General features: G+C 42.2%; 1 protein-coding gene and 1 long non-coding RNA gene across 3 annotated transcripts in view; both read right to left on the bottom strand.

Moving 5' to 3' along the window:
* The window catches only part of RBFOX1 (RNA binding fox-1 homolog 1), a 1,162,152-nt gene that overhangs the window by 776,058 nt on the left and 366,629 nt on the right, over positions 1–19,465 (bottom strand). The gene's annotated exons all lie outside the window — the stretch shown is intronic.
* LOC131565353 (uncharacterized) lies at positions 4,764–6,204 on the bottom strand. Its single transcript, XR_009275442.1, has 3 exons — positions 6,189–6,204; positions 5,762–5,844; positions 4,764–5,170 (listed from the first exon to the last, which is right to left on the bottom strand). It is a non-coding gene; the product is annotated as an uncharacterized LOC131565353 (long non-coding RNA).

The following is a 19,465-nucleotide window of genomic DNA, read 5'->3' as shown; positions in this document are numbered from 1 at the left end:
GCACAGAAATAAAATCATTAGGGTTGGGGTTGGTCTAGATGACCTCGAAAAATCCCTTCCAACCCAACCTGTTCTGTTATTATATGGTAAAAACATGCAAATTCACACACACACCAAAACCATGGCAACTTCTCAGGCTGCAAATGCAGAAAAATTTAGGAACCAAAAGAAAATTAAGATAGTCCTTAATTTCTAGGTACAATCTTGGAGCCTGAGACTATGACACCTAAAGTCATATCACAGTTCAGGAACTGAAATATTTTATGGTTGTTTCTCCAAGAGCTGCATGAAAAACTGGGATCACTGGAAGAACTCAGCTCTCAGTCTAACTAAGGCAGCAGCAGGGAAAAAATAAGAAGTTCCACCTAAGATAATTCTGTAATTACAATAAATTCTAGATTTTCAGGAAAAGGAAACAAACAGGTATTTTACACTGTAGTTTTCACTATAGGCAGCAGCATAGGAAGCAGAATTATTAAGCCTAAATATTTCCAGAAGAGAAGGGATCCAGATCCTCAGCTAGCAGAATTCCAACCAGAGAGTAGAAGGGAAAAAAAAAAATAAAAGTAGAACACAGTTCTACTTTCCCCAGTTATTTCTTATGCTTTAAAAGAAAATGTGCCTCTTCTGAATATCTCTTGCTCAGGGTGAATCTCCCAGCTAAACCTGTGTTTTGTGGAGCTCCAGCACACAGCTTTTACTATTAAATCAATAAATACTGTGGGAAACGTGTATAACACACAATTCTTTACACCAGAAATTCAAAGAATCAACCACCCCCCAGAATTAAACTGCCCTTCATCAATAAACACAAGGGGAAATCATTATGATTTTATACCAAATGCAGAACAAAGTCTTTTTTATTCTACCCATCAAATTATTCTGATCTCAGGGCAGTCTTTTCAATATGAAAATGATATTTTTCCCCCAGCAGAGAAAAGCAGTCCTTAAGTGAACTTATGGAATATACATTATTTAGGCAATGAGCCAACTGCCATATGGTGCTGATACATTTTAATTTTGATATACTTGAACTACAGAAGCTACTTCAAATGTGAGGAAAGAACACCACAAAAGAAAAAAGCACTTTACTAGGAGACCTGGTTCTGAGACTAAGAATCGCCCATGCCCCTCCTATAACACATTTATGTCATCTCATGGCTGATTTTCCCCAAAATATTTGAAGGTACTTGCTCTCCACTTTTGTAGTTGCAGGACACAAACATTTTATTCTACAGAAAGTTATCAGGCTTTGTAATAAATTACCTAAAATTTTATTAATGTGACCTCTCTCCTGTAAATATATATTTTAAAAGAGAAAAACCATCAAATCTATCTCCTGATAGTTTATAAGACTGACTCCTTTGCAGGAGTACTGAAAACAGCTATAACAGGAATTAGTATGAGAGATTTAAGTGCATATTTCCCAATTTTCTAATTACAGGGGCTTCTTCCAAAGTATATTATTGGTGTTTAAGTATTAACGCACACAGTACTTACTTTGATTTCTCTGTTTGTTAGATAATTAATCTAAACCAATCTATTCTATACAAGGCAATTCATCCCATGTTAATCTGCACCAATCAACTTGCGGTTACATTATGCATTAAACCAAAACAAACAGCATCAGAACACAGCCCACAACACTTTGTAATCTCATTTACTTTCTAACACATTCCACTGTAACTGGGCTGGCGGAGAGGAGCTAATTTTTTTTTCCTGCAGGAATCACAAAAATCCTGGAAAGCTTACAATATCAATTTATACATCAACACATGAAACACAACCTGATAAAACAGCACAGCTGTACTTCATCTGTATCCAAATTATGAGAAGATCCTCAATGCACATTTTGTTTTGAAAATATTACACAAAGATTTGTAAACTCCATGGCAGCATGCTCGCAATCTGCTAGGACTCCTGGCTGAAGGTTGAAATCAAAAATAAACAGCCAAAAAAACGCCAAAGCACCTGTGCCAGGCTGCCCTCAGTGCTGTGCCCTGCTGGGCTCTGAGAGCAGGATGGATAAATGGGAAATGCAGGAGGGTCCCTGCCATACTCACACTGTGCCTGGTGCTCCCTGCATTAGCCTGGTGCTCCAGGGCACTCCCATCCCAGTGAGGGGTTTTAGCACCACACTCTGCCCTGGAGCAGCCTCTCAGTTCTGCAATCACTGCAGGAAGAAGCTGGCACTGCCCAGACACAGTACTAGGGGAAGGAGAAGCTCGACATGTAAACATGAACTTGTGTCCTGCGCATCTCCCGAGCAGCACAGCACTGGCATGGAAATTCAGCTCCAGAATGACATCTCTGCCTGCACAGCATTGCCCCATCTGCAGCAATGGCACAGAAATGCAGCTCCAGAGTCACATCTGTGCCTACACTGCACTGCCCAAGCAGCACTGGCATGGAAATCCAGCTCCAGAATCACCTCTGTGGCTATACAACCCTGCCCAAGCAGCAGCACTGGCATGGAAATCCAGCTCCAGAATCGACTCAGTGCCTGCACAGCACTGCCCCAGCAGCAGCACTGGCATGGAAATCCAGCTCCAGAATCACATCTGTGCCTACACTGCACTGCCCAAGCAGCCCTGGCATGGAAATCCAGCTCCAGAATCACCTCTGTGCCTGCCCAGCATTATCCCTGCAGCATGGAAATTCAGCTCCAAAATGACCTCTGTGCCTGCACATCTCCAGAGCAGCAACAGCAGCAGCACTGGCATGGAAATCCAGCTCCAGAATCACCTCTGTGCCTGCCCAGCCCCACCCCAGCTCCTCACACCTGCAGTGGGGAGCACACCTGGAGCCAATCCCACCCTACAGGAGCAGAGGCTGCCCCACCTGCCCTGGCCAAGCCCTCCAGGGCAAACAGAGCTCTGGGGAGTCCTGTGCTCACCCTGCCCCTGGCACAGACCCTGCTCAGGCCATGCCAGCACAACACCCTGCTCCTGCTCTGTGTGCACACACTGCAGCAGAGCCAGCCCACACCCCTGCCAGGACCTGGGCACTGCAACCAGGGCTAAAAAGGTTCCCCAAGGAGCAGCTGAGCTGGCTGCCTCACCTCCTCAGCCTCAAAATCAGCAACACTGCCAGGTTAATGCTGGTGATAATTGCATTTTAATGCTTTATAATGTACTTCACATGCACCAGGTTAAGTCAATAGGGAAGCTAACTGAAGTTGCAGCATATTTCTTACACTTCTAATGAGATCTCATATTTTTGAGGCTCACCAAATTACACTGTAAGTGCTATGTGATCTAAAAGAGTCTTTTAACACTACTAATTTATCATTCCATTCTGAATGGTCAATGGATTGCCCAGCCACCCCACTCTTTTATAGCACTCTACTTCTCACTGCTTACAGCTGTGACCTGTTAAAGTCAGGCCTGTTCCTGATCTTTGATAATTGGCCCAGCTGCAACTTCTTAGGGGTGAGATTGCTTTCTACACTGTTGTTATTTTCTTATATTCTACCCCCCTACAGGAACAAGTCCTGCATCATTTTACCTTCCCATAGAAGTTCTCTTTCCAAAATCTGAGGCCACATTCTTCTTACTCAAATCAGAGTTTTGGACAAGCAATTATCCAACTACATTTGGCAGCACTCGAGGTTGCAAACACAGGGGTCTTTAAGCTCTGAATAAGAGTGAAATAAAGTGTGGACACGTGTGTATTTGAGCTGCCTCTCACGTAAAACACCTGCAGAATGGGCTGTGGATTTCTGACTTGAGTCCAAAACAAGACACAGCAATAACCAGGACATTGCTTCTCCTTCCAGCCACTGGGAGCAGCTTTTTCCATACTAAAAGGTCTTACAAGGAAAGTCTAATACAAAATTTTTTCTAGATCTGTAGAAGAAACAAAGTGTTGCCTTTACCTGACAGAAAAGCAGGCTCCTGTGACCCGGACTACAATGCCAAGCCAATGGAAGCTCACTAAGCCCTTCCTGAAACTGAGAGCAAGCACAGACACAAACATCCAAACTGATTTAAAAACAGGTCTTCCAATGAGAAAATTATCATACTCTACAATGATTTCTTTTCTTAAGGAGCAAAATATCAGAATCTGTATGTAATTCTTGTTTCAACTGAATACCAAAAGCCTTGAAACAACATCTACCTTTGAACACATTGATGGGTCCAGGACAAATTTACTGCAACATGTGCAGCTGCAAACAGGTGGGCAAGAGTTTATCTTCACTCATTGCCAACAAATCAGATTTTAAAATTCTCAGCATACCCTAATGCTCCAACTACACCTTCAAGGGAAACAGAAGAAAACACCCAAGTTGACATTTTTCTAACAATTTCTGATGTTTTCAGCCAAAAATCCATTCTGTCCCCCAAGCACCTTCCTTTGTGTAACATCCAGCTCCTGGATAGCCCAGGAAACAGAAATTCCAGTGCTATTTCTGGACCCAGCAGGCTCACAAAACCTTTTTTTTTTTATGACAGAAGGCAGCAGACAAGGATGTGTATTACATTTTGAGTGCTGTCACTGACAGGATGCATTGTGGAGGGCTTGAAAGACACAACTGCTACTGGGAAAACAACCAGCTCTCACTGCTGCCTGCTCATCCACCTCATTAAAACAGGAAAGAAAGGAAGAGTTGGTACACACAAATCCCAAATGAAAGCCAAAATGGGACCCAGAATACCCCAAAGAAAAGGGAAGATGGCAGTGAAAATTTCAAGGCTAATCCAGGAATTTTCTCTCATACCTTTTACGAAGTCTAGCACTTTGATGCCTCAATCAAATATTCTGCCACTTCTGCCACTACTCTATTTTAAATAACATTTGCCTCCAGTTCCAAAATACATTTCCATGAATACACAAAAGGAAAATATACAGCAGACACTGGTATTAAATATTTAACTTTCTACCTTAACAACCTTTCTTTTTGTGTGTGTGTTTCTTGCTTCTGCTTGAGGCTAAACAGTAAGGCCAACTTGTGAAGCAAGGCTGGTATCAGTCCTTATATATTATTCATTAATTTCAGATGTACCAATCCCACCTCTGTCTCTAAAGCCAGACATGTCACTTCATAATAAAGCTCTTTCAGCTCAGAAATCCAGAATTCTTATACTCTGAAGAAACCAGGGCATACACAACATTTATGGGGTTCAGCAGTGCATAACTGTGACTTCCAAGTACAGGAGGACTTTTGAACCTGAATTTAATGAGGCAATTAAGAAACAAATACACGATTAATTTTAGACTGCCTTAAAAGACCAAGCATGATTTTCTGGCAGCAAATATAACTTTATTCAATACTTTTAAGAGGTGATTCTAACTCCTCTTACAGAAAAAGAAAATCCCACCTGATTTATTTGCTTCCAGTTGGTTACAGAGGGGAGAAACCACTTGCTTCAATCTCCCAGCACAGCTCCTTGTCACACATAGTTACAACTCCAATTGACACTTGAAAATTACCACTTTCTCCCTTTAGCTGCACACATTTACCAGCAAGAACAAAATTAGTGACACTCCCAGCAACTCCTCACAGGAAAGGTTGCCAGAGACTGACTGAGCACCTGGCTGAAGATCAGCAACACCACCAGAGAATCTGGTTTGCTCTAAAATATTATGAACAGTTCATTTTTGGTTTATTGGGACTGTGTGTCAAATCTCTTGCTGACCTTGAATTGCCTGACAACAGAATCCCAAAGGTGCTACTTCCACTGTGTGGGGCAGCAAGTGAAATACTTGACCAAGTCATTTGAAAGTACACTGGAAGGAGATTTCTGATCACAATACTCACATCTATTCCATCCTGTGGGTGAATTCCCCTCTGCCTGTAGAAGGTGTGACACTCCTTGCCCTCAGCATAGGGTGAACACAGCTCTGTGTGATGATAAATGGCATAAAAAAGTGTAACCACCTGTGCCTGAAGGAAAAACCTTCCTTCCATCTCAGCCAGAGCCCTCTCACACTGTAGTCAAAACACCTCAAAACCTCCATCTGCCAAAATGAAAAAATCGCATTTAACTGCTTTTGTGGTCAACATCCCTTTCTGAAAGGGCCATGGCTGGGCTAACTGCACCCCAAGCTAACCAGCACCTGCCCAGGTGCATTTCACAGATGCCCCGTTATGTCACACAAAGAGCTATCCTATGTTAGGTCATTTTTATTGTAATCTTATTGCAGGGGTTCCACACTGTTGTCTCCTTATCACAACAGTTCCATACCTCCTTGGTGTTTCTCACGGTCAGCTCCTCACAGCACTGACCTTTTCCTCTTCCCAAAGCAGCCACTGACTCCAGTTCCCTTCTCACCCAGCCACCCCACTCTTTTATAGCATCTGCTTCTCATTGCTTACACCTGTGGCCTGGTAAAGTCAGACCCGTTCCTGATCTTTGATAATTGGCCCAGCTGCAGCTCCTTAGGGGTGAGATTCCTTTCTACACTACCTTTATTTTCTTATATTCCATCCCCCTACAAGATTTGACCCTTCTGTCACTTATATTTAGATTATTATGCAGAAGATTTGTCCCTAAAGGAAAAAAAAAAGCTATTATTACCTAATGGTACCTAACAATAGACAGATTAATGCAGATCATGGAGTTTAATATTGGCTTGAATATCCAGAATAACTAATGAAAATTGTGGACAGTGATTTACAGGGCTAGCTCTGCAATGTGTTATCACACCTCCTGACAGAGAAAAGCATTTACTAACACACTTTCAGAAGAACAATCTGTTTAACACAGATTTTTTAAAGATTTTTTTCTTCCTGCAGCAATTTGCCTTGTATTCTTAAACAGCACTCGTTTTGCTTTGCCAACTAAACATGGGAAAAGTTCAGTGTTTATACAGAGTACACTGGAATGTCAGGTGCTTATTTAATTGCTTTTGTAGCCAATTTCCTTGCCCCTCAAGGCTCATTAGTCAGTCATCTAATCATTGCATGCAGTAATGCTCCCTCTGTGTTTCCTCCTTGAGATCAGGAATATATCTTCATCTGTGCTCCCAACAGTGGTGTCCTTCAGCCACAACCTTTCTCAGGGCTCTCTGACTGCCTGCCAGCCTGTCCCACATGGAGGTGGATTCCCCAACTCCCATTAATTCTGCCCCACCATGTCCTCAGCCATCTGGATAAGCAGCTAATGGAGAAGGAATGCTGTTCCAGGAAATATCTGTGTGACTTTGCAGTGATGGCTTTGCCGCACCTGCCCACCTGAGTGTTTCACAGAGGTGCAGAAGGAAATCAGGGAATGCTGCTGAGCTCCCTCCCAGACCTGCAGCCGGGGTGAGGCTGAAGGGATGGATGTGGAGAGGAGATGAACAAGCAAGGTGCCTGTGACGGTGTTCACAGGGGCCCCAGGATGAGGGAAGAGATGAGGATCTGACTCCATGTTTCAGAAGGCTGATTTATTATTTTATGATATATATTACATTAAACCTATGCTAAAACAACAGAAGAAAAGGTTTCACCAGAAGGCTAGCGAAGCTAAGAATAGAAAAGAATGATAACAAAGGCTTGTGGCTCGGACAGAGAGCTTGAGCCAGCTGGGCTGTGATTGGCCATTAATTATAAACAACTCTATGAGACCAATCACAGATGCACCTGTTGCATTCCACAGCAGCAGATAATCAATGTTTCCATTTTGTTCCTGAGGCCTCTCAGCTTCTCAGGAGGAAAAATCCTAAGGAAAGCATTTTTCATAAAAAGATGTCTGCAACAGGTGCCAACTTCTGGAGTGGCTTCAGAGCCATGAACTTCAGAGCCCCAGGGAGCTCTGGGTGAGGCTGTGCCTCAGTTCCCAGTGACAGGGCTCACTCCAGTTAAACACCCTCCTGCCTGTCCCACATGCAGGTGGATTCCCCAGCACCCATTCATTCTGCCCCACCATGTCCTCAGCCATCTGGATAAGCTGCTGAAGGTTCTGGAACACCCCTCAGGTGAGGAAAGGCTGAGAGAGCTGGGGCTGCTGGAGAAGGCCAGGGGGAGCCTCATCAATGTGTACAAATATCTGAAAGTGGGGTAAAAGCAGCACAGGCTGTTCCAGTGGTGCTGGGACAGCAGCAGAGCAGCGAGCACACAGTGGCAGCCAGGAAGTTCCCCCAGAACACCTGGAGGGTGCTGAGCCCTGGCAGCCACCTGGGGATGTTCCAGCTGGGATGGCTCCACCTTGGACACACCCAAAAGCCACCTGGGCAGCCAGCTCTGGGTGTCCCTGCCCAGCTCTGGTGGCACCACAGCACATCCAGAGGTCCCTTTCTGCCCCTGCCAGTCCCTGATCCTGTTCAGTCCACACTCTATGTAAACACACACATTAAAAACACAAACAAAAAAAAAAAAAAAAAAAAAAAACCCTCACAGAACTATCCCCAAACAAGCAAAAGACATGCCCAGAAGCAAATTAATAATTTGCTGCCCAAAATAAATAGTAGACATTTGTAAGTGTCAAGGCAGCAGGCAAATTGGATTTTCAAAGCTGAGTTTCCATTCAGTTTAAGCAGCTGACTGAGAATTCCTTGGGATCCAGTTTCCAGAGAAACTGACAGGTGTCACTGAATTAGCACAGCAGTAAGGTTATTTGTTTATTTATTTAGTATTTAAAAAGTCAGCAGATGTTTAGGTGAAGTTACTATACATATAGTTTGTATCTAAACACTGAAGAACCGTCCAGCTGCCTGCTTACTATAAATATGAGTTTCTTCTTTTGGGGGACTGGAGGGAAGGGAAAACAGAGAGAAATGAAGCTTTCCTGAGTAGAATTCTGACAGAAGGAGGGCTTGAAAAGCACCCCAACAGTAGCTACTGGAGCAAGAAATCCCCAATATCATGCTCTCCAATCCACAGGGCACTGCAGCTTCTCTGCTCTTCTGTGCATACAGAAAGCAACAAAACTCATTTAGGAGCTTTCTAAACATTGGGATTTAATTCCACAGCAGAGAAGAAACAAGGACAATAGGAGCACTGCAAGTTATCTACACACAGGCATAGAATTTCTGAGAAATGCAATTTTGGATACAAAATGGTGTAGAATTCTTCTCATAATGGAAAAGTGGCTAGGTTGAAGTGCTTTGGAATAATTATAATATAAAATGAAAAGCTTCTTGATGCATTATATTACTTGAGTTGGAGTAATTCTCTTGAGTTTCTATTTTTAAACCATGATAGTGTGTTAATGAAACTTTTCAAGGAAACTTCAGCTGCAGACAGGGGAAACAAATTGCTGCTAACCCTTCAGAGCTTCAGCTGAAAGTCACCATGAAAGGAGCATTAAATGGGTATCAGTTTCATAGGCAAGAAAACTGATGATTCAAATTCAGGCTTGCATTCAGTTTGTAAAATATAATTTACACAACATAAACCCAGAATCCAAAGAACTTATTACAAAATGTCAAATTATTTCCTTCTCAAGATATGAAGTGCATATATTAATAAAATGTAAATAAATAAAAAGAAAATATTATTTTTTAACTGTTCCCTAAAGAAAGTTCATGGCTATTTTTTGGTCCATTACCACAAATAACATAACAAATCTTGTTCCAGATCCTAGAGGTTGCTGTAAAAGGGAAGGGTTTCTTTTTATTTATTTACTTATTCATTTGTTAAGATATGCACTTCGTATGTTGAGAAAGAAATAATTTGACATTTTGTAATAAATTCTTTGGATTCTGGGTTTATGTTGGGTAAATTATATTTAATCACAGCAGGATTGCTTTCACATGGGACCCTGCAAAAGGGTTAGCTGACAAAACCAGGGACTGATTCTAGAAGAGCAGGTTGATTTTATGAGGCCTTTCTTTATAATTTTTCTACCTTACTGCAAGCTAAAATGAGGTAAATACCACCTACAGATGAAATAAAAGAGCCAGATCATTCCTCTGCCTTTCCCCACAGGGAGGACATGCAACTCCATAATGCAGTCCAGAGAACTTCACAGTAATTTGTTTTAATTAAGCAAGTTACTATCAGTTACTATATCAGTCCCCTGATATATTCTGCACAGAATTCTGCATTTCTTGTGATTCCTGGGAGAGCCTCCACCCTGATGAGCCATATTCTAAATAAGAAAGCCATATAATCTTCCTAACTTCCACCCAATAGATCAAAATTATGTTATTAAAATATTCAAGAGCCTTTGCTCTCACCCTTCTTTCCCTGGCATTAAGAATAAATCATTCTAATACCAACAGCAGCTAAAAATACCTCTGTATTTTTAAAATACTTAGAACACACCAATATGCCTATCAAATTGGGCAAAATGAGTGTCAGAAGTTGGGCAAAAAATGACAGAACATCTTTGTATTTGGGAACTGAGAGGGTCCTGCAGCCTCTGAATATTGATTATGGAACCAGCCAACCTCTGAATATTGATTATTGAACCAACCAGCCTCTGGATATTGATTATGGAACCAACCAGCCTCTGAATATTGATTATTGACCCAACCAACCTCTGAATATTGATTATTGAACCAACCAGCCTCTGAATATTGATTATGGAACCAACCAGCCTCTGAATATTGATTATTGACCCAACCAGCCTCTGGATATTGATTATTGAACCAACCAACCTCTGAATATTGATTATGGAACCAACCAGCCTCTGAATATTGATTATTGACCCAACCAGTCTCTGGATATTGATTATGGAACCAACCAGCCTCTGGATATTGATTATTGACCCAACCAGCCTCTGAATATTGATTAATGATCCAACCAGCCTCTGGATATTGATTATGGAACCAACCAGCCTCTGGATATTGATTAATGATCCAACCAGCCTCTGGATATTGATTATGGAACCAACCAGCCTCTGGATATTGATTATTGAACCATTGCAGAGTGCAGGGGCAGAGACAGCCAGGCCTTTGCACAGGGTACCCCTGGGTGCTGCCCCAAGGAATCCCTGAGAGCGATGAAATAAGCTGGAAGTGCTTTTCTGACTGGAACAAACAGCAGCCCCAGCACCACCAGATTTATTTCCAACTGCTCCACGAGGTCACTGCCCTTGAGCACCATCAGTGCTCCTCAGGCCCAGCTTGGCCCTGTTTTTCTCTTCATGGGAAGCCCTCCATGGGCACAGGCTCCTTGTGTGCAGTAGCCTTCAAACAGCATCTTTCACCTCTGCAAAATAAAACTCACCCCCAACCCCTTTTTTTTCTTTTTTCTTTTTCTTTTTTCTAAATGAGGATTGAGCCTCAAAAATTAATCCAGTGGGAGAAATTTACTGAACACAGTGAAATGTCTAACACACAAAGATAAAACACTTAATGGCACTGCCTAAATGCTGAAAAAAGATCAGGCTTTGAAAACAGCTATGTGAGAAATCATCCTTTATTTCCCACTACAATACCTCAAGTAGGAGAAAACTGTGTCATGCGCTGCATTTTTTTATTTTTAATCAGCAGCTGCTCACAGACATCCCTGCAGGTGTTTAACTATTGAAATCTCCCATTTAAAAGAGTGACTTATTTGCAGCTACACTGAATACACCTCAGATCTGTGCCCAAGATGAAACACACCAGTCAGCAAAAGACATTTTCCTGCTTCCCCCAAAACCAGTGGAGCCATTCTGCTGAGGAGCACAGGGAATGTTGCAGAAATCCTTCAGCTTAACAGAGCAGGCAAAAAAACCCAAATAAACAAAAAAAAAAGGAGAATTTTCTCCAGCACTGTGCTGCCTGTTAGTTCATCTTCCTTAACAAAAGTCCATCCTTCATTTAAAAACTAAATCAAACATTTTTAACATCTGTTGCAAGGTGACTGGACAGGACAATGCTGCCTTTCAAGGGCTGGAAATGGAGCAGGATTCAGAGCCAGAGTGGAATTTCCCATTCCAGGGGCATCAGCCCAGCCTGGAACAACATCTCTGCCAAAACTCTCTGGGAATTCCTGACCAGAGGCTGCTCCCAGCCTCTCTCCCAGGAATTTGGTGCTTGGGGGAGACTCCAGGGCCAACAGGAGTTTGGGGTGTTTGTCATCAGCTGTAGAAACTGCATTAAGGGCAAATGCACCAAAACCAATCTTGGAAAATCAAATAGCTTCTTCCCATCCTACAACCTGAGCAATGCTCTACTTTGGGGGGTTTGTACTCCAGAGAAATCTTTTTTTAGCTACCTTGCCTGCCTTGATTCTCATTTGCATGATCTGAAGATCACTCCAACAGTGTGAGGTGAGGAGAAGCAAGGAGTAAGTCACAAAGAATAGGTCTGGCACGTAAACAAATGCTTCAAGATGACAGAGCTTGAAGAGAGAGTTGAAGAAAGAGAAATGTAAATTAAATTTCTCCTTGGAAATGTAATTAAAAACCTTGAAGTGAAGCTAGACTATTTTATGACTGTGAATATACAAAAAAAGAACATGGTATGGGAAATTGTAAAGGTAAGAAGGTTTTCAGAAAGTTGGGATCTTTCATCTTCCTGTTGTCCATTGAGACATCATGTAATGATGCTGATGCCACTCAGGGAACATCTCCCAGCAGTCCTGATCCATTCATGACGAGAAAGAACTCCCCAACACACACACCAGAAGAACAAATTCATAAAGTAAATTCCTCCTTTGAAATGTAATTAAAAACCTGAAGTGAAGCTACCCTATTTTATAACTGTGAATATACAAAAAAAAAGAAGAACATAGGAAATAGTGGGAAATAGTAAAGGTAAGAGGATTTTCAGAAAGTTGGGATCTTCCATCTTCCTGTTGTCTGTTGAGACATCATGTAATGATGGTGATGCCACTCAGGGAACATCTCCCAGCACTCCTGTTCCATTCTGAAGAGAAAAAACTCCCCAACACACAGCCCAGAAGAACAAATTGATAAAGTAAATTTCTCCTTGGAAATATAATTAGAAACCTTGAAGTGAAGCTAGGCTATTTTATGACTGTGAATATACAAAAAAATAAGAACACATTGTGGGAAATAGTAAAGGAAGATTTTGAGAAAGTTGGGATCTTCCATCTTCCTGTTGTCTGTTGAGACTTCATGTAATGATGGTGATGACACTCAGGCAACATCTCTCAGCACTCCTGTTCCATTCTGAAGAGAAAAAACTCCCCAACACACACACCAGAAGAACAAATTTACATCAGCTCAAGAAAAGCTGAAGGAAAGAGCCTTTTCTCTTCAGCCAGGGTTCCTGGTGAGCGCACTGGGTGCTGCAGGTGATCAGCACTGGGGGGACAGGGCTGGACAGGGGCCACAGAGACCAGAGTGGGGCTGGAGCTGATGGCAGCAGGGCCCCAGGTGTCCCAGTGGAGCTGTGGCACGTCCACCCCTGGGTGAGGACGGTGCTGGCAGAGCCTGGGACACAGGAGCCACGTTCAGGGGGTCTCAGGGGGTTCCCTGAGCTGCCCATGGAGCTGGCTCAGGCCTGGGTTCCCTGGCACCAGGCTGTGCCTGCTGCTCCTGGCCACAGCTCCATCTGCTCCTGCACACCTGAGCAAAGCTCCATCTGCCCAGCCCGGCCCAGGGCAGCCTGGCACCCTGCCACACTCCCTGCTTTAAAAACTGGGGTCAGCATGGTCAGCCATTCCTCCCCGACAAGGAATCCTGCATCCTGCACGCTCTGTGCCAGCAGTTTGCATTTCAGGGAGAGTCTCCTCCACAATGTCATCATGCTATTGATTTTTGAAATGCAAGGAAGACAAGGAACAGCTCATCTGGTTTTTATTACCGTGTATAAACAGTGGCAAAATAATCTCCAAATGAGAGAGACAGATTTGATTAGACACATCAGAGTTCAAACACACACCCTGGCTGTGCAAACAGGAGGGAGTGTGCCAGCATTCTCAAAATGCCTCACAATACAGGAAGGAAACCTACACAAGAAACAAAAATCTCAATTAGAAGCTAAGGTGCAATACTATCCATGACATCCTCATTTGGCAAAGCATTTTACTGTACACAGTCTGAGGAGGAGTTACACACAGGGAAAGCTGGTGTGTACATGGATGTCAAGCCAGCCTTGCCCAGAAATAAATCCCTTTTCAGGAAACTATTTAAACCAAACAGGCCTGTATTGCCATGGTGTTACATCACTTACTATTTCTATAATATTTCATTCCAGGGAAATTATTGTGTAAAACAAAAGGGCTGTATGACAAGAACACACTGACATCTGCTGGCTTCTCCAAATGAATTTCTCTCAAGATTAGGATTTTATGTCCTCAGCAGGTTTTCCCCTATCTAATGGGCTGCATTAACATTGTCTGTCTCTGGATATACAAATGAAACCAGTTATTCTGTACTTGCAAATGTTAAAGTGTGTGTGACATTCTGTGGCTAAGCAATTCACACAAATATACTTCTCTTCCATCTTTGACTTCTAAAGGATCACAGGAAATTACTTTTGCCTAATTTGTATGAAAACACCCAGTGATAGGGCACAAAATTTACATTCAAATAATGATTTTCCTCATTTCTTTCCAACAAAAGACCAGAACTTCCAATTTACTATCCAAAACTGTAACTGGAGCTGTCACTCAGGCCAGGGTGATCATGGCAAGTATTGTTTGCCAGGAATGATCAGCCAATTAGAAGACCAGATTTTATTTTATTTTAGCAGCACAGACACCTAAAGATAACACACAAATCACCTAGCACACCTATCCAGGGTGATACCCAAACACAGCAGAGGAGATCAATTATCTCTTATCATTCACCACAATCAACACAGGCATTTTGATAACCACAACAGAGTCCTAAAGACTGAACATCTTCCAAACCTACAGCCTGCAAAAGTCAGACATCCCAGCTAATGCATGCAGCTCTAACCTGCAATGCTTGTGAATAGGGAACATTCTGTAAATCTTCATGCACTTCTAAGTTTGTCATTTGAAAAGGGTGTGATAAATTCATTTAATGCTTGCTGTAGGAATCCCAGCTTAGCATTTCCTCCCTCGTGTGCGCTGTAACACAAAGTTATGGATGACAATTTAAACACAAACTAGAAGGAATTCAAAATCATAATTCACAGTGTCAGCAACTCAGATGTGTTGCATTTAGTTACTGAGGCATACATTTGGTATTGGAAACAATGATGCAAATCATCAAATAATAACAGTTGCCAAGCTGTGCTGAGTGCAGATCATAAACACCTTCCTCAATATCTCTGTATTTCCACATCAGCTATCAGCTGCAAGGTCAATTCCTTTTATCAGCTCATTAGCTAGGCTCATTTCAGAGTTGTGAAAAGGTAAACGGAAACCACAAATTCACCTTTTGAATGCATTATTTGAGCACTCATGTATTCTACTGAGAGCATCACCCTCCCATTGGCTGCTCTTCCAGCGTGGTGCCAGGCAGGACCACCCACACCCCAGTGCCCAGCAGCAACAGCACTGTGCTACAACATTCATCTGGAACTCCCTTTCCATTTCCTCATTTGAGACAGTTTATTCAATTATTTAAACTTCTTATATATTAAACATCAGCAGAGAAAATGCTGAGGGAAAAAAATAAAAGGAAGGGGAATTTGTTATTACCCCAGAAGTCTCCTACACTTTAAAAGGTGATTCCAGAGTCTTCAAATTCACAGATGACAAGAGGCAGCCTTCCAGCAGAGTGAGAGGAAAAATACATCTTTAGGAGATCCCCGAAGGCAGTTTTGAAAACAGGATCCCTGTTTGCCCCACTCAGCCATTGTACAAATACCAGAATTAAAAAATAATAATAACAATTTTAAAAAGACCAGTTCCCCTCTAATCAATTCAGAGGCCTCACAATGACCCTCAAAGGTGCAGGCTCCACTGTGAGCTGCCCTGATGTGGACAGGCAAAACTGATGAGGGAGGTAAGAGGAGAAGCACAAATGGTACATGATGCCAGGACATCAGAAGTGTTCCTCCTCCCCATTATGATCAAGATCATTTCCTGCTGATTTACATGACAGAAGGTCTGTAGAGATTTTGGGGCTCGCTTTGGAGACCTTCAAAGAAGAAGTACTAGATTAAAATATGTGGCATTTTAAGTAATAAATGCATAAGATACTAATACAACACAGCTCAGGAGTCGTGGAAACACTGGCTGAGGGTGAGGTCCTTAAAACAATACTGAGATCTGCAGATAGGACAGCTTTGATTCAAACACAGGGACAGCAACAAAGCAGCCAATTCACCACCTAAAATTTCCCTCAGCTAATAAAGATGTGCCCATTTATGCAACTAATAGAGCATTCCTTTATTGGCAAAGTGAGAATCTCTCAGAGCAGGGCACACATGATGACTACAGCTTGATTTTGGCAGCCAAAAGTCTGAAATCTGCAGGCAGGAAGAGCTAATCACCTTTCTCACTCTCCATTTCTACCTCACTTGCATTTATTACTTCCTTGTGAACAGTATGGTCATGTACCATGGAATAGTTCATTTGAGAACTATTCCAAAGATGAGAGAAAACTTTATTCAATCTAATTTGTACCTTAATGATTCTTGATTAAGATAGCTTCACCCTGAAAAAGCTTCAATAATTTTTGACACAGAAATTAGTGTCCAATCTTTTTTGCTTCTTGCACAGTCAGTGACAAAATATTTAGTGGCTTCATTTGGGAAACAATTTTTACAATTTTAAGATTTCCTATCTGCTAGAAATACTTCCATTAGAAATTTGGATTCATATTTTAGCCTACTGCTTTGTAACAGTGCAAATATTGAAAGAGAGGAAAAGTCTAGGTTACTTTTAATATCAAGGGAAGCTTCCTAATTTTCCTTTGCTTTGCCTGCTTGTGAGGCTGTAACACAGCAAAGCATCACAGTGGCTACCAGATATATCAATTAAAAATTGCATGGTTTAAGGCATGTTGATAAAGGCACACTGATATTAAGAGTTATTGTTTTATTCATCAACACAACTCCCCCCAAAGCACAACAGTTGTTAACACTGCCACACAGCCCCCAGGCTGTCAGCCCGTGTCAATCAGCCACAAGCTGAGCTGTGACAGACCCTGACAGGGCCATCACAGCTCCGTGGTCACCACTTGAAAACAAATTTGCAGCTCAAGCCCAGGTAACGGTGCTGATTGGAACAGAGATGCTGGGAACCATTAACTTGCAGAGACTTGATTTTTACCTACATGTATTTACTGTGCTGTTGTATTTTTTTGTACTGCTTGAGTTTTAAAGGTTTTGGATTACTTCTTTTCATTCCAGACAGGGTTTTTACCTGAGATGGGAATGTGCCTCAGTGTCCTTTACTGTCCTGCAGACCCCTTTACACCACAGCATCAAAACTTGTGACACACTCTGGATTCATTAGAGCAGAAAAGCACCTCATATTTAGAACACAATTAAGTATTTAGGTTCCTATCACTCTAGGACATGAAACAGAAAGATGTGGACACTGGATTTTCCAAGGCAAAAAGAAGTTTAATTCTGACTCCTACATTTATAGATTTCCAGAAGTGACAGTGGATTGGAGGGTGACAGTGCCACCTCTCCAATGACACTGGACAAACCAACAGTCCATCACATTTCTCCTCTTCCATAAAAGAATGCAAACCAATAAATTATTTAAATTAAGTGTGTGAGAGAGTTCATTACAAGAATGGAAACATCAGAAGGCTTAGTTAGAAAAACTTAAAAAATCAGGGCAACAGGTTCCCACCTAAGCCAAGTTTGTATATAATGAGATTTTAAGGGACACTTGAGTCCTTTTTAAAATCCACTCAGGTTCTGACACACACACACACACATTTTAAAGAAGGCAGCTCTCTGGCTGAACTGAAGCAGCAATTTGAGTCCATTCAAAAGCAGGATCACAACCATGAGCACTGAAACAACAGAAAGGGGAAAACCTCTGACTAAACCACATTAAAAGGCAAAAACATGTAAGGAGTGTTACCATCAAAAGTTGATTACAAACCCTCCTGCAGAGAAATGGTAGTTGCTGGAAGCAAAACACTGCCCACAGTGCTTGGAGGGGCCAAACTCCTTGACTGCATCATTCTGCCTGTTTGGAGCAATGTGTGCAGAGAAGAAGTGATTAATCAGATGGCTCACTGGATATGGCAGCTCCAGAGTGAGGATGGAAGATCATACCAGCACCAAAACTGACTGATTTGGAGGCTTTTTACTGTGGGAGGAGCAAAAAACAGCTTCAACATCAAAGAAGATGTGATTTTAGAATAAGGCTTGTGCAGGAGGATCTGGCTGTGCCCTGTACCCAGAGAGCTCCATGCACCAGGGCACAGGTAAATCCCACCCTGCCCCACCTGACAACTGGGCTGTAGGGCTGATTATTCCAGAGTGCCATAGATCCTTAATAAACAGCTACAGCCAGAGATTCAGCACCAAAACAAAGTGAAAGCAGCGCTCTAAAACAGAAATAATGAGACAAAAACGCGCATGAAAAACTCCCAGGTAATACTGGGGACTGGAAAACAATAAGAATGGATTAATCAGGTTTGAAGCTGAGGACATTAACAGGAAAGCAAGTGTGTGAAAGATGCAATATGGCCAGTTTGGGGGTTTGGCAGGAGCCCAGCACTGGTAATGGCCAGAGCAAACCTGCTGGGTGCCCTGTGCAGGCCAGCACAGCATCTCGATGGCAACCAGAGCAGGGCACCAGGAAAGGAGGGAGCCATTTGGAGAGTGTCCTAAATTAAGGAGTGGGAGGAGGGTCTAATATCACAGAAAGATCAGGAGGATATCTAGATCCATTCACCTTCCTGCTGGGTCACTCTGTGTGGCTCAATTCAAACTGCACTCTGGGACTTCCTTAGCATTTTTATTGTTGCAGCTCAAAATGGGGATCACCATGTGGTAGATGACATTTTAGGCAGCTTATCTTCCATGCTGCAGGAAAGGACATTTAGGTAACTACTTACAGACACAGTGCACTGCCTGCAGTGGAGTGACACTATTTTATTATTTTTCTTAATCCTGGAGCCACACTGTAGAGATTCATTGTAACAGCAGAGAGTATTTCATATTATTTCCTGAGATGCTGATCAGAGAGAACCACCCAGAAGCATGACTTGAAGCTGATGCTTCAATGTCTTTTCCCAGAGCAAAGCTCTGCTCTATGGTCAGAAACCACACAGGCTGTGCTGAATCAAGGGAAATGTTACAGAATTACATCCATTTGAAGACAAAAAGATTATTCTGAAAGCAGGGTATAATACTGTATTCTACAATTTCATACAGGCACTGTTTACAGGTTCTTTATTGACAGTCAAAAATCATTTGCTCAACAAAATATCTCCATAATATTGCATAATCCTTAATTTAGGAATGATTGCTAACTACAAACAGTGAATGAACAGAGCAGACAAAGATAGAATATTGGCTGTGACAGAGAGTACCAAGCCTTTGTCCTGGATCAGTGCCATTCAACTTGGTCTAATTTCTCTCTCCTCAAACCCTAAATTACCAGTCCTCTACAACACATGGAAAAACTCAGACACCTGAGGGCCTATTTAACAAAACATATTTAAAAGAAAAAAGCAGAAACTCAAGAACTGGCTATCCAGAGCAGCAGCAATGCTGATTCACCAGCCAAACCACTTTTGTGAGAGAT

This window comes from Ammospiza caudacuta, chromosome 17 (genome assembly GCF_027887145.1).
Source record: "Ammospiza caudacuta isolate bAmmCau1 chromosome 17, bAmmCau1.pri, whole genome shotgun sequence".
In the NCBI taxonomy this organism is placed as follows: domain Eukaryota; kingdom Metazoa; phylum Chordata; class Aves; order Passeriformes; family Passerellidae; genus Ammospiza; species Ammospiza caudacuta.
Note: the sequence above shows the minus strand (reverse complement) of the source record. Positions and strands in the feature narration are given on the sequence as shown.